The sequence below is a fragment of the Dermochelys coriacea genome, chromosome 9, assembly GCF_009764565.3.
Source record: "Dermochelys coriacea isolate rDerCor1 chromosome 9, rDerCor1.pri.v4, whole genome shotgun sequence".
In the NCBI taxonomy this organism is placed as follows: domain Eukaryota; kingdom Metazoa; phylum Chordata; order Testudines; family Dermochelyidae; genus Dermochelys; species Dermochelys coriacea.
In genome coordinates, this window is record NC_050076.1 from 94,118,614 (window position 1) to 94,132,154 (window position 13,541).

At 41.7% G+C, this 13,541-nt stretch overlaps 1 long non-coding RNA gene across 1 annotated transcript; it reads right to left on the bottom strand.

Moving 5' to 3' along the window:
- Positions 1–254: 254 nt before the first annotated feature.
- Positions 255–10,768, bottom strand: LOC122455717. Its single transcript, XR_006274147.1, has 3 exons — positions 10,622–10,768; positions 5,709–5,862; positions 255–735 (listed from the first exon to the last, which is right to left on the bottom strand). It is a non-coding gene; the product is annotated as an uncharacterized LOC122455717 (long non-coding RNA).
- Positions 10,769–13,541: the final 2,773 nt, after the last annotated feature.

The window sequence follows — 13,541 nt, forward strand, 5'->3', positions numbered from 1 at the left end:
GCAGGGGAGTGCCAGGCAAACACCCAGAATTAACTCAGTTCCCTGGGAGGGGTGGTCTCTGTGCAGAGATGTATGGATAGGACTTGGAGCCCCTCTACAGACCCAGGGAATCCCTCACCTGACAGATCTACCAGGGGAGAGGAGAATCCTGTCCATTAAACCTAACATCTGTCTTTCTTTTGTTGTGAAATGACTGATTGTGTTGGGAGGCAACGCTTTTACCAGCAGATGTTGCTGCTGTTCTCTTCACCTCCTCTTCTTTTTCAAGTGATCTAACCTGTCACGTCAAGCGTTTAGCTGAAAGGAGTGGGAATTGTGAAGCTTTAATGTTTCCCTGACGGTAGTCTGCCACCTTAAAATCTCTCATTTTCAGAAGATGATAGTGCCAATCATCATGCCAGGCTGAAAGACACCGTTCATTGTTAATTAATTATTAGCTGTCAACTCAAAGACTTTGTTGAACTAAGAACATTCTTGCAGATTATGAATTTCCTCCTGTTTAAACTTTATGTTTAAAGGACATTAAATACCTTAAATATCAAAGTAAGTTGAAATCCTTTCATACCTCTCTTTTCCACAGGTGACTGCTTGAGGTACAATATTAATTATAAACAGAATGAAGATGCTGTAGCTTCTTCTTGTGGATTTATGTTTGCATAATGAAAGAGCTAAAGTTTCCTTTCTTTGCTTCAGTGAGAACTGCTGATCCCTAGACTGCCTGTGTATCTTTACTATCTATAGGAAAGAAACAAAAGAGGAAAATTGGACTTTCTAGGGGCATGTTTGGGGAGGAAGTATTGTCTAATGGACTGAATCAAGGTTCATGATATCTATGCCTGGCCTTACCATGTAAGCTTTTGGGCTTAAAAACACAGAACATTTGAATTTCACTCCCAGTTGCTCTCTTTAAGACTTTGGCCAAGTAATTGCAGAAGTAACTTTTTAACGCACAAGCACCAAAATCCACATTTAGTCTCTTAAAGAATGAGATGATTTTCAGAGGTGCTGTGCACCAACAGTTCCCATTTCAGTCCATTCATGTAGATGTCTACAATAATTCTGGATTTAGGTGTCTAACCATAGGCTCCCAACTCTTGGTCCTGCAAATGTTTACAAGTGTCCTTTTTACTTGCATGACTAGCCAATGGGACTACTCAGATCAGTTCAACTCCACATGGACAAGTGTTTTTGTGGAATGGAGATGCACGCTTAAAAATGTTTGCCTCAGCTTACCCATATAAAAGGGGTGTTCTGAGGCTTACACTGTAAAAAAGCGCTTTGAGATCCCTCGGGTAATAATGGTACTCAGCACTTGTACAGCACTTGAAATCTTCAAAGCGCCATACCCAATGCTAACCAGCTAACCCCAAACTAATTAGATAAAAGGGACTATAAAACTGCCAAGTGTTACCATTTGCCTTACAGTATTATTATTTAATCATCAACTGCCTCAAAGTGAAGTGCGACTGTATGAGATGAGAGAGACAGTAATTAAGGCCTTGATTTAATATTTTAAAACTATTCATTGCACTTCAATGTGGCTCTTGGACAAATGTCATTCTTCCCAAAATACCTAGTGCACATTTTAATGTTTGTAAACGCTACTACGTCCTTATTTAATAGTCTTTCCCCTTCCTATCAGCCATGTGCCCTTTGAATGCTGTGATGCCAAAAGGAGACAGAGTTTGGTGACTAAGGATTTGGCCAAGTTTCAACGTCGCCGATTGATGTGTGTGTGTGTGTGTGTGTGTGTGTGGTGTGTGTGTGTGGTGTAAATGAAGTCTTTCTTGACCATAAGGAGTACTTGTGGCACCTTAGAGACTAACAAATTTATTAGAGCATAAGCTTTCGTGAGCTACAGCTCACTTCATCAGATGCATTTGGTGGAAAAAACAGAGGGGAGATTGATATACACACACAGAGAACTTGAAACAATGGGTTTATCATACACACTGTAAGGAGAGTGATCACTTAAGATAAGCCATCACCAGCAGTGGGGGGGGGAAAGGAGGAAAACCTTTCATGGTGACAAGCAAGGTAGGCTAATTCCAGCAGTTAACAAGAATATCTGAGGAACAGTGGGGGGTGAGGTGGGGGGGAGAAATAACATGGGGAAATAGTTTTACTTTGTGTAATGACTCATCCATTCCCAGTCTCTATTCAAGCCTAAGTTAATTGTATCCAGTTTGCAAAGTAATTCCAATTCAGCAGTCTCTCGTTGGAGTCTGTTTTGAAGCTTTTTTGTTGAAGGATAGCCACTCTTAGGTCTGTAATCGAGTGACCAGAGAGATTGAAGTGTTCTCCAACTGGTTTTTGAATGTTATAATTCTTGACGTCTGATTTGTGTCCATTCATTCTTTACGTAGAGACTGTCTAGTTTGGCCAATGTACATGGCAGAGGGGCATTGCTGGCACATGATGGCATATATCACATTGGTAGATGCGCAGGTGAACGAGCCTCTGATAGTGTGGCTGATGTGATTAGGCCCTATGATGGTATCCCCTGAATAGATATGTGGACAGAGTTGGCAACGGGCTTTGTTGCAAGGATAGGTTCCTGGGTTAGTGGTTGGCACCCTGACAGCAGGATTGTCTGGCTATGTAGACTCCCTCCTCAGGCCCTACGTTACCAGCACTCCCAGCTATCTTCGAGACACCACTGACTTCCTGAGGAAACTACAGTCCATTGGTGATCTTCCTAAAAACACCATCCTAGCCACTATGGATGTAGAAGCCTCTACACCAACATTCCACACAAAGATGGACTACGAGCCATCAGGAACAGTATCCCCGATAATGTCACAGCTAACCTGGTGGCTGAACTTTGTGACTTTGTCCTCACCCATAACTATTTCACATTTGGGGACAATGTATACCTTCAAATCAGCGGCACTGCGATGGGTACCCGCATGGCCCCACAGTATGCCAACATTTTTATGGCTGACTTAGAACAACGCTTCCTCAGCTCTCGTCCCCTAATGCCCCTACTCTACTTGCGCTACATTGATGACATCTTCATCATCTGGACCCATGGAAAAGAAGCCCTTGAGGAATTCCACCATGATTTCAACAATTTCCATCTCACCATCAACCTCAGCCTGGACCAGTCCACATAAGAGATCCACTTCCTGGACACTATGGTGCTAATAAGCGATGGTCACATAAACACCACCCTATATCGGAAACCTACTGACCGCTATTCCTACCTACATGCCTCCAGCTTTCATCCAGATCATACCACATGATCCATTGTCTACAGCCAAGCTCTATGATATAACCGCATTTGCTCCAACCCCTCAGACAGAGACAAACACCTACAAGATCTCTATCAAGCATTCTTACAACTACAATACCCACCTGCTGAAGTGAAGAAACAGATTGACAGAGCCAGAAGAGTACCCAGAAGTCACCTACTACAGGACAGGCCCAACAAAGAAAATAACAGAACGCCACTAGCCATCACCATCAGCCCGCAACTAAAACCTCTCCAACGCATCATCAAGGATCTACAACCTATCCTGAAGGACGATCCATCACTCTCACAGATTTTGGGAGACAGACCAGTCCTTGCTTACAGACAGCCCCCCAATCTGAAGCAAATACTCACCAGCAACCACACACCACACAACAGAACCACTAACCCAGGAACCTATCCTTGCAACAAAGCCCGTTGCCAACTCTGTCCACATATCTATTCAGGGGATACCATCATAGGGCCTAATCACATCAGCCACACTATCAGAGGCTCGTTCACCTGCGCATCTACCAATGTGATATATGCCATCATGTGCCAGCAATGCCGCTCTGCCATGTACATTGGCCAAACTGGACAGTCTCTACGTACAAGAATGAATGGACACAAATCAGACGTCAAGAATATAACATTCAAAAACCAGTTGGAGAACACTTCAATCTCTCTGGTCACTCGATTACAGACCTAAGAGTGGCTATCCTTCAACAAAAAAGCTTCAGAAACAGACTCCAACGAGAGACTGCTGAATTGGAATTAATTTGCAAACTGGATACAATTAACTTAGGCTTGAATAGAGACTGGGAATGGATGAGTCATTACACAAAGTAAAACTATTTCCCCATGGTATTTCTCCCCCCCACCCCACCCCTACTGTTCCTCAGATATTCTTGTTAACTGCTGGAAATAGCCTACCTTGCTTGTCACCATGAAAGGTTTTCCTCCTTTCCCCCACCCTGCTGCTGGTGATGGCTTATCTTAAGTGATCACTCTTCTTACTGTGTGTATGATAAACCCATTGTTTCATGTTCTCTGTGTGTGTATATCAATCTCCCCTCTGTTTTTTCCACCAAATGCATCCGATGAAGTGAGCTGTAGCTCACGAAAGCTTATGCTCTAATAAATTTGTTAGTCTCTAAGGTGCCACAAGTACTCCTTTTCTTTTTGCGAATACAGACTAACACGGCTGCTACTCTGAAACCTTTCTTGACCATGTGTGTGGTATGTGCTGCATGACAATGCAGTTATGAAAGCCACTCTAGCAGTATATTACTTATGTTGCCTCTGAGAGATATGCTACAGCAGACCTTAAAGAGGATACTTCTCAACATGTCAGGGAGTGGCTATATTCTTTACATTGGTTTCAGGAAGCTAAGAGCTGGGGTAAGTAGACATGGTAAAATGCAAGGCCCAAGTACCACTTATTTGGAGGGCTGAAGTGGGACTTGAGTGGTGTGTCTTCCTGTGCTGGCTGGGTGCACAGGAATGGATGTCACCAAGAGAATTGCAATGAGCTTTAGGACAATTTTATGCTTAAGGGTAGAGTGAGGAACAGATTTATTTGCTCATCTTTCTAAGACAGTGGACTTCATTTCTCTCCTATGCAACTCTATTAAACTGCATGGAGTTGCACAAGGATGAATGTGGCCCGATGTGCCAGTGTGTCCCCTTAATAAAACCCATTTTCTGTTGGTATAGCTCCATTGAGTAGTGGAGATGTGTTACAACTATGCGAGAGGAAAATTGGGCCCCATATGTTTAACCATGAGGTAGAGTGAGATATAAGGAGGAACCTGCAGTGGCAGGGAAACTAAGTGACAGCGTCCTGCTGTATGAGCATTTTGATGCTGTACTGAGAGAATATGGCAAAAATGGTGACCTAATAAAACTCATTCAAGATTTTATAACATTCCAGGTCTTTATCCTAGATTTGCTCTTTCAGAGTGTTTTCCTAGGAATTTGTTTAATTTACCACTTCATGCTTGCCTAAACTCTACCCAATACAGCTTGGTACACATCCCTATAAATCATCAGAGTTCTCATCTGCAGATGAAGTGCAGCCCATAACTTGTCTGCAGAAGGGCAAAGGCAAGAGAAATGGGTTTTGTGGTTTGTGTTGGATTATTGGTTTGGGGATTGTGAGAAGATGGAAATTCTGAGCCAAATTCTGCTGTAATGGCACTGTGGTAAATCCTGAGTGATCCCACTGGCTTTGAGGGCATGAGCAGGGATATGCTGAATATACAAGCAGAAGGATTTGCCTCTGCCTGAGATATATAGAGTCTTTCCTTTAAAAAAAATCCTCCATTTTTGTCAACAGCAATGAAAACAGACTGGGACATTTATTAAAAGATTTACATCAGTTATAAAGAGTGTAAAATGGAGTTTTGGAACCTTACAGGAACACATGTATAAAATATATAGAATTTGTCAGGAAAAATTATTTTTCGATGCTTACCCTTATAGCAGTATATTACTGAGTAGATCTCAGACAGTTGAAATATAGTAGGAATTTTATAAAATAATATAAGCTTAATGGGTCGGATCCTCAGCTGGTGTAAATTGGCATAGCTCCATTGACTTCAAATCAAAGCATTTAATTATTCTTGAATCTAAAGAGAAAACAACAAAGAAAGCAAGAAAATTCATTGTTTTGTGTCTGTCACTTTGGGATGTCTATTGGATTACCTGGAATAGCATGGGTCTAATCTAAATACCAAAACTTTGTTAAACAAGTCAGAGTTATAACGCAGATGTCTTGGAGGGTTTTGGAGGAAATTCAGAGGGGCCACAAAGGATGAGATGTGAGGTATGTACAGTATTGAGCCACGTAGATTGTACTTCTACTGAGTCACTGTACTCTCTTGAGATGACTTTTCTGTGAAGGTAAAGAAGGAAAACAGGGGAGGCAAGATTCTGCTGCTTTTACTCATGTTGAGTTGTACCTTATTCTTCAAGGAGACCTACTGATATGAATGGAAAGATGTGAATAGAGTAAGGCACTGCTCAGTGTGAGCAAGGATGGCAGAATATTGCCTGTGTTACCAGGTATATTTGCATTACACTTTATCAGAAGGGTTATTCACCTCCTCCACCCTGTAAATTATAATTATTCTAAAAAGCATGTTAAGCAACTGAAAGTAAACTTCAGGGGTATTTTACTTAGCAACAATCCATTGTAAACTAGAGCACCAGCCCATAGCCCAAACTCACTTATGCAAGACATGCAATTGTGTTGATTTCAATTGGTGAGACTCTAGCTCACAATCCGGGGGAGTAGGGGCGGGGGGAATCTGCAGCTTTGTAGGGTTGTGAGGCTTGGAAGGTTGGGGATCCTGGCTCTGGGGGAGTCTGTCCTATTCCTTGCTGGCCTTTGGGCTGAGCATTGCTGACAGGGCTGTACATGAGATCACTTGGAGAGAACTGCTAACACAGTACCAGGGGAGGTAGAGGGACACTGTTGACAATAAAGGGCTCTTTACATTTCATGTAGGGGCAGATTCTGCTCTCAGTTACAGCAACGGGATTCTGAACTACCCTTCACATCTTATGCGACGGGCGAGAAAGCCTTCTCGCCCACAGCTAATGCTGCTGCTCACCCAAAGGTTTTCAATAGTGCTGGCTCACTTTGATGAATTTGGTAGATATTAGTGTTTCAAGATAGTTGATCTGAGCCCTTCATTGCCATGCAAAGCATTAAACGCTGTGATTACATTTTGAATCAAGCAAAGTTTGAGTGGGTTCGTGATGTGTTCAAGTGCACTCATCATCGCTTAAGCTTGTGGGCTTTTAAAATTCTTTTTATTGTCTTTATATCCTGCACTGTAATGACAAGAAAATTTAGCTTTTTTTTTTTTAAAAACATGGAGCCTATTCCTACGGGGGTAGATTCTCAGCTAGTGTAAGTGCGTATAGTTTCATTGACTTAGCACCCAGCTGAAAATTCATTGATTTATATCAGCTAAGGAGCTGGCCATAGTGCTCAATATCTCTGCTCTTGGATCACCTTTTTGCTTGTACCTCTGCTCTCATGTCTGCCTTCGTTGCCTCTAGGTCTCTCACTCTTTCTTCCAGACCCCCTTTTGCCTTCTTTTCCCAGACCCTCCTCCCTTGCTGCACATTTTGAACCTATTTGCTTGTGTCTGTGCTTTCTCCTAACACTAATGTTTGGCATTCTAGCGCATTTTACATCATTGCTTCCATTCACTGTTTTTAATGCGTCCCGGGGAAAATATTTCTTGGGAATTTGCTGTAGCAAACACACATGAACCCTAGCAAACACTTAAAATAAACTATTTTCACAGATCATGGCCTATTTTGGCCTCTTCAGTTCTTCATGTAAAGTTTTGAACCCACAAAGCATAAGTCTTAGATTCAGTCATTTTTAGCAAATGTTCTATTTTACTGTTTATTCTTCTCATTTCCTTCTATCTGTACTTCAGTGTAGTGACAAGAAACCACGCACAATTCTAAATGTTTTGTCCGAGCGTTTTTTGTCACGATTTAGGATTTCTTAAAGGAAAACCAGCCAGGTAAGACTTAAACACTAGAAAAACTAGACTCACCCATTCTGAAGGTGGAGCATTCTCACCAGGGGTTTCTCACCTGAAGAGTGTGGGTGTGGAGTATTGCACATAGAAGTGCAAGACAAAAGGTGCTGAGCAGAACAGGGTGTACAAGTGAAGCTGATTCAGTCGGAAGTGTCTCTACATGGCCACCAAGGTGCTGCTGTCAAATAGCAGCAGTAAGGTCACAGAGGGGGACTGCATAGCTAATCAACTCATTTACACACTAAGGGTCACACTCAAGGCAATTACTACTTAGCTCCCACCTTGTAGCTTTTGTACCCTGCACTTTTGGGAGACCAAGTGCACAAATACATGGGAAAGTCAGCTGTTCTGTGTGGGGGATGACACCTTAACATACTTGTGCCTCTGCCTAACTTAATTTCACATTTGCATTGGGATGCAACATCCTTTTTGAACCCCCTGTTGTCCCTTACACAAGCATTTCTCTTCCTGGAATGAAGGGTAAAGAAAAAATAGGCGATTATTAAACCAAGAGTTTAACGTGAATAATTGAACCAGGAGTTCCTGTTTAAATGCGTAGCTGTGGGTTAGCAATCATCTTGTTGCCTGAAAGTATTTGGATAGAGAGTTTGTTCTGAGGAACAGAGAACATTTATTCTAAAGTGTGTGTAGATACTGAATGCTCCAGGCAAGTTGATTCACTTGGGAGAATTCTGGCCTCGCTGAGATCTCAAGAGGAACCTTTTAAGATTATTCTCGCTATTTAGGAAGAAAAGGGTAAGGAGAGAGAAGGTAGATGGCTGCCATACTTGGGATCACTGTTGCGTAGACTTCAAAGTCCCTTTTGTGATGTTAAAATCTCCTATAAGGCGGAGTTGACCAAATGAAATGGTAACCGAGACAATGGAGGCTAGATCTCAGCTGGTGGAAATCAGCATAGCTTTGCTGAAGCTATACCAGTAGACTAGCTGTGGAACTGGCCCATCATCTCATGGGACAAGTGTTTGATGATTAAGCCACCTAATAAGTCAAAACTGTGGTCTCATCACCTAATAGGGAACATACTAAAGCCAACAATACAAAAGATATACTCAGAGGAGTTATACCAATTTCTCCCTATTGGTTACACACCATGGAGAAATGAATAGGTGACCTAAAATACTACCTCTGAGGAGATAGGCACTATGAAAATGTCACCTAGATATATAAGGACCCAAAGTGCCAGTATCTTAAGTAGCTAGACTATCGATTAAAGAATCATGATAAATGAGTAGAGGGCTGTGAGTAAGATCAATACCATCAACCTTAAAAATCAATCTCCAGGACCGGCTTGAACAGAGACACTGAAAAACTGCACTCTGGAGAGCCACAAATCTTGGTTTGGTGGTGGTCTAGAGGCTTTTAGTTTTTTCAGTGACATTTCCTTTTTGTATGAATAAACTTTAAAAAAATGTAGGAGATGCGTATTTAGAATTTGCAAACATCCCCAGAAGTTTGGAAGTCTACATAAAGAAACAGATGCTAAATATAATCGGACTCAAGAGCTTTCAGAATATCTGAGGATACCTTTAGAATGTCCTGAAATAACATTTAGGGAAAATCTTTGCGTTATAATCACAAGCCTTATTAAAAAAAAAGAGAGGGAGAAAAAAGAGGTGTGTGTGGGGGGGAAGCTTCTGATCTGCTGTCAATTAGCATAGGCCCATTGGCTTTTGTAGGGGCACACCAGTCCGCTAAAGATCTAGTCCAGTATCTCGTTTCTTATATGGATGAAAGAATGTGCAATTTCATAGATCCCCTCAGGAAAAGGAAGTTGCATGAAAAGAATAAGAAGGTAAAGAAAGATATCATTTGCCTTTGGAAGGTTGAGAGTGACTTTGTTTAAGTGAATATTAGGGTAGAACTTGAAAGTTAAAAACAACTACAGTGGAATATATTTCCAGTTAGGTATTTAAAGCCCAATCCTTGGTCCCAGTAAAGTAAATGGGAGTACTTCCACTGACTTCAATGAGAGAAGGAGGCAGGGCCTTCCTAGCCAAGATTCCTATAACTGAGCATGTAAGATCTTTGGAGCAGGGACTAACTTCTGTATTTGTACAGCACCTTACACAGTTGGGCCCTGCTCCATAACTGGGGCTCCTAAACACTACCACAATACAAATAATAACAGCAAAGATATTTTATTTAGGTCAAAAATGTAGATACAGATTCTCTTGTTAAAGAGTCAGTGTGGCCTGAAGGAATGAACACTGGATGGGAAGTCAGAAGCTCCTATTTTCTGCTTATGGCCTTGCTGATTATTTTCTGTGTGACCTTTAGCAAATCACTTAACCTCTCTCTCTATGTGTCAGTTTTCTCCATTTGTAAAATGCGGAGGACAATATTTTAACTACCTGTCTCATTGGGGTGTGGTAAGGATTGCTGATTTCATGTTTGGAAAGTGGTGGGATTCTTACACCATTGTGCCAATGTTGGGTAGGCCCTTTGGTTCCTGAGTAAATCTCTGCAGCACACAGAGGTGGCAGAGTCAGCTGTTGGCTGCCATGGTAGATCATAAAAAAGCAGCTCAGGAGGTTTGTGGAGAGAAAAAAAGAGGCATTCTGGGTTCTTTGAGTAGAACTCTTGGGATAAATGTTGCTTATTCCTGCCATTCGGAATCATTGTTTTCAGTGAAAATTCTTACTGAGACTTTGGTGATGTTACTCCTATCTCATTGTGTGGTAGGGATCTATTTCCATCACTTTTTCTGCACTGAGATGAGAATATAACCATAAAGTCAATTAGAGTAGACATTTTTCATGTCTCTGCCCCCCCCCCCAAATATTCACCGGATATTCATTACCTTTGTATGATGCTGTATTTCCTTTGTAGGAGAGTTTCTTGCCAGATCAAAAAGTGTGAACAGCATGTCTTCTTTGTGACTGCCATGTAAACTTTCCCAGGAGAGTTTGTCTGACTGTGCCACTATGATGTTGTCAATATAAGTTGAATGCTGTACACATGTGCTGGTAAATTCTCATGTGTCAATTTTAACACAGCAGTCTCTGTGATCTGATCGCATAGGGTGAAATTAACCACCTGCACAGACGGTTAGCATCTGCACATCACTTAAATCTTATTTTGAGGTCTTCTGGGTTGGATTCGGGTAGTGCATAGACCTAGTGCTGGTCTCCTGCACAGAATGAATTTCATTCATCCGAGATGGAGACTGCACAGAGCCTCCAAAACACAGCACTGAAACTGCCCACGTGAAATGACAAACTCTCAAGAAACAGTTGAAAATTGTTTGGAGAGTTACTTAGTAGCAAGCTGTCATTTACAATCATGACTGCACAAAGTTATGTTCAGCAAGTGTTAATGCAGAGAATTCACCCCAAATCTGTCAGAAACTATATGTACATTTCTAGGAGTTTCACCTTTGTTTTCTGCAAGGGGTGATGGTGGTTCAAAAATCTAGCTGGTACACTAGCATGTAAAATAACTTTTAATCTTTTCAGTATTGTTCTTGCTTGGCAGAAAGTTCTATAAACTGTTAGGGAACTGTTTGCAAAATTGATCTAGCTTGTCCCAAATCAGTAAACAATTTTTTTTTAAAAAAACCCTACATTAGACGCGCTAAATGAGGATCATAATGAGCTATCCAAAATCTTGCTAACTGAATTTAATCATCTTCTGATCCCAACAGCCACACAATTCAACGCTTCCTTAGCATAATTAAGCAAGTGACAATAAGGATGCTATTCCAAGACATGGTAATGAGATGCCGTGGGGCCTGAATTCAGCTGGAGGGGAATTCCTATTAAATATTATTGTATGTGCAGCTTCTTCAGTAGCTTTCAGAAATATAGAAAAGGAAATTTAGCAACATTTTTCAATTTAGCCTTTTACTTCTGAAATGAAAGTGTTAAAAATTAAAGCAATGCAGCCTCTTGGGTTTTAGGCTTACTATAATTTTTGGCCTGAGGACTGTGTTCAGCATCAATAAAAATCATAGTTTACGTAGGAGGAAAATAAATGGGAGGAAGGAAGTCAAAATATACAAAAATAAAAATAGAAGAATGAAGAGGAAGTAGTATGAGACAAACCAATTTGGTATGTACTAATGTTCAAGTCAATGGGAATTAAGTAATGATGGACTATAGGATGTGGAGGAAGGACAAGCTCAAAGGGGTAACTGAAATCATGTGGAAATGGAAGTAATTGGGTGAGGGAGATAAAGGTCTGAGCCAGTGAACTAAGACTTTTAAGTGTAGTGAAAATTTGAATCTAGATACAGAGGGAAATGAGCTACATTTGAAGTAAATGGTTTCTTCTGTGCTCCTTTGGACACTTCATAGAGGGCTGTAAAGAATTGTGGAAACCATGGCCAGCCTAAATTAACTGAGACTATGGAAAGGCTGTGCATACATCGGGGTGCCAAGGATTTATATTGGGAGTGTGGGCACATCCATACACATGTAATAATTACATTAGAAGAATGTTATTTAGGTTGTAAAATCAAGCACTCAAAAATTGGGAACTGCCAGATTTATGGTGGCCTGGGCCTTCTGCGTCCAGCCTGTGCACTGACTGATGTAGGGACTCTGTAGAAAAAAAATACAATGTGATCACATACCTAAATACTATATGAAAATGGGTGTACAGAAGGCGGCAGAATTAAGGGTGCACCTGCAACTGTAAATACAGCATTTCCTAACTTTAGAGGGATAGTTTGTTTCAACCTAAATGATGTTTTAATGTGGTGGTTTTGAGTATCATTTTGTAGTCTTTATTTTTAAAGAAAAAAAGCAAAACCAAGTTCTGTTATGTACAAATGTAACAACTCCCTGACCCATCACAAATCATTAACAGGCTTTTGAACCTTAAACCAGCAACACTGCAGCAGGACTTAAGCAGCAGGAGAAGGCTGTTTTCCCATAGCAGGCGTGATGGGGTTTTGGCTCTGGGTTCTGGGACCAGGGAGTGGTCAAGGGTAAGCCCATCTCAGCCTGGTGCAATTGTCTCTCCTCCCCTGAGTTGTGGCTTTGAGATGGGGGATTGGCTGCTGGCATTATGAATTAGGAAATCATTGCGGGGAGTCTGGCCTGTCTCTCACTCTTCCAGTCCAGGGAGCTGGGGAAGTATCTTGAGTCAGGTCACACAAGAAGTCAGTGGCAAAGTATAGGACAGGACCTAGATCTCTTGATGTTCCATCCTGTACTTTAATTACAGGGTGAGATCATCCTCCTAAACAGGGAGGGGTGGATCAGTGGGTGCCCCATGGTAATGCTGAAACAATAAAACCCATAGGGCAGGGCAGGTTGTAGTTTTCGTTCAATCAGAAGTGCCAAAAATTCAGCCCCTGGAGTCATGTGGCTTCCTCTTGGATGTAGCGCCACGTGAGGACGTGCCAGATTAAGGGCTGCTTTTTCTTGCTGGCGGTGTCCTCTCTCAATGAAGATGTGAGTACCTTGGCTCTACGAGGGCCATGTGCAATTACTTTATATTGTAAAACATATGTAAATTGACATGCAGATTAGTGGGTAAATCCTGCTCCCATTGATTTCAGTGACCAAACTCTTGTTGACTTCAGTGGATTGGGCACCTGTGTGGTCACAGGGACCCTGGCAATTGTCAGTGCAGCCCTCAGTTGGAATGCATGTTGTTTGCCTGTTTCTGTTTATTCCAGGGTAGATTGTGCCACACACATACAAGCTTGTATTGGAGTGAAGCAGAGCTCTCCAACCTCAGGAGGAGCTCTCAGAGGACACAACACCTTCTGC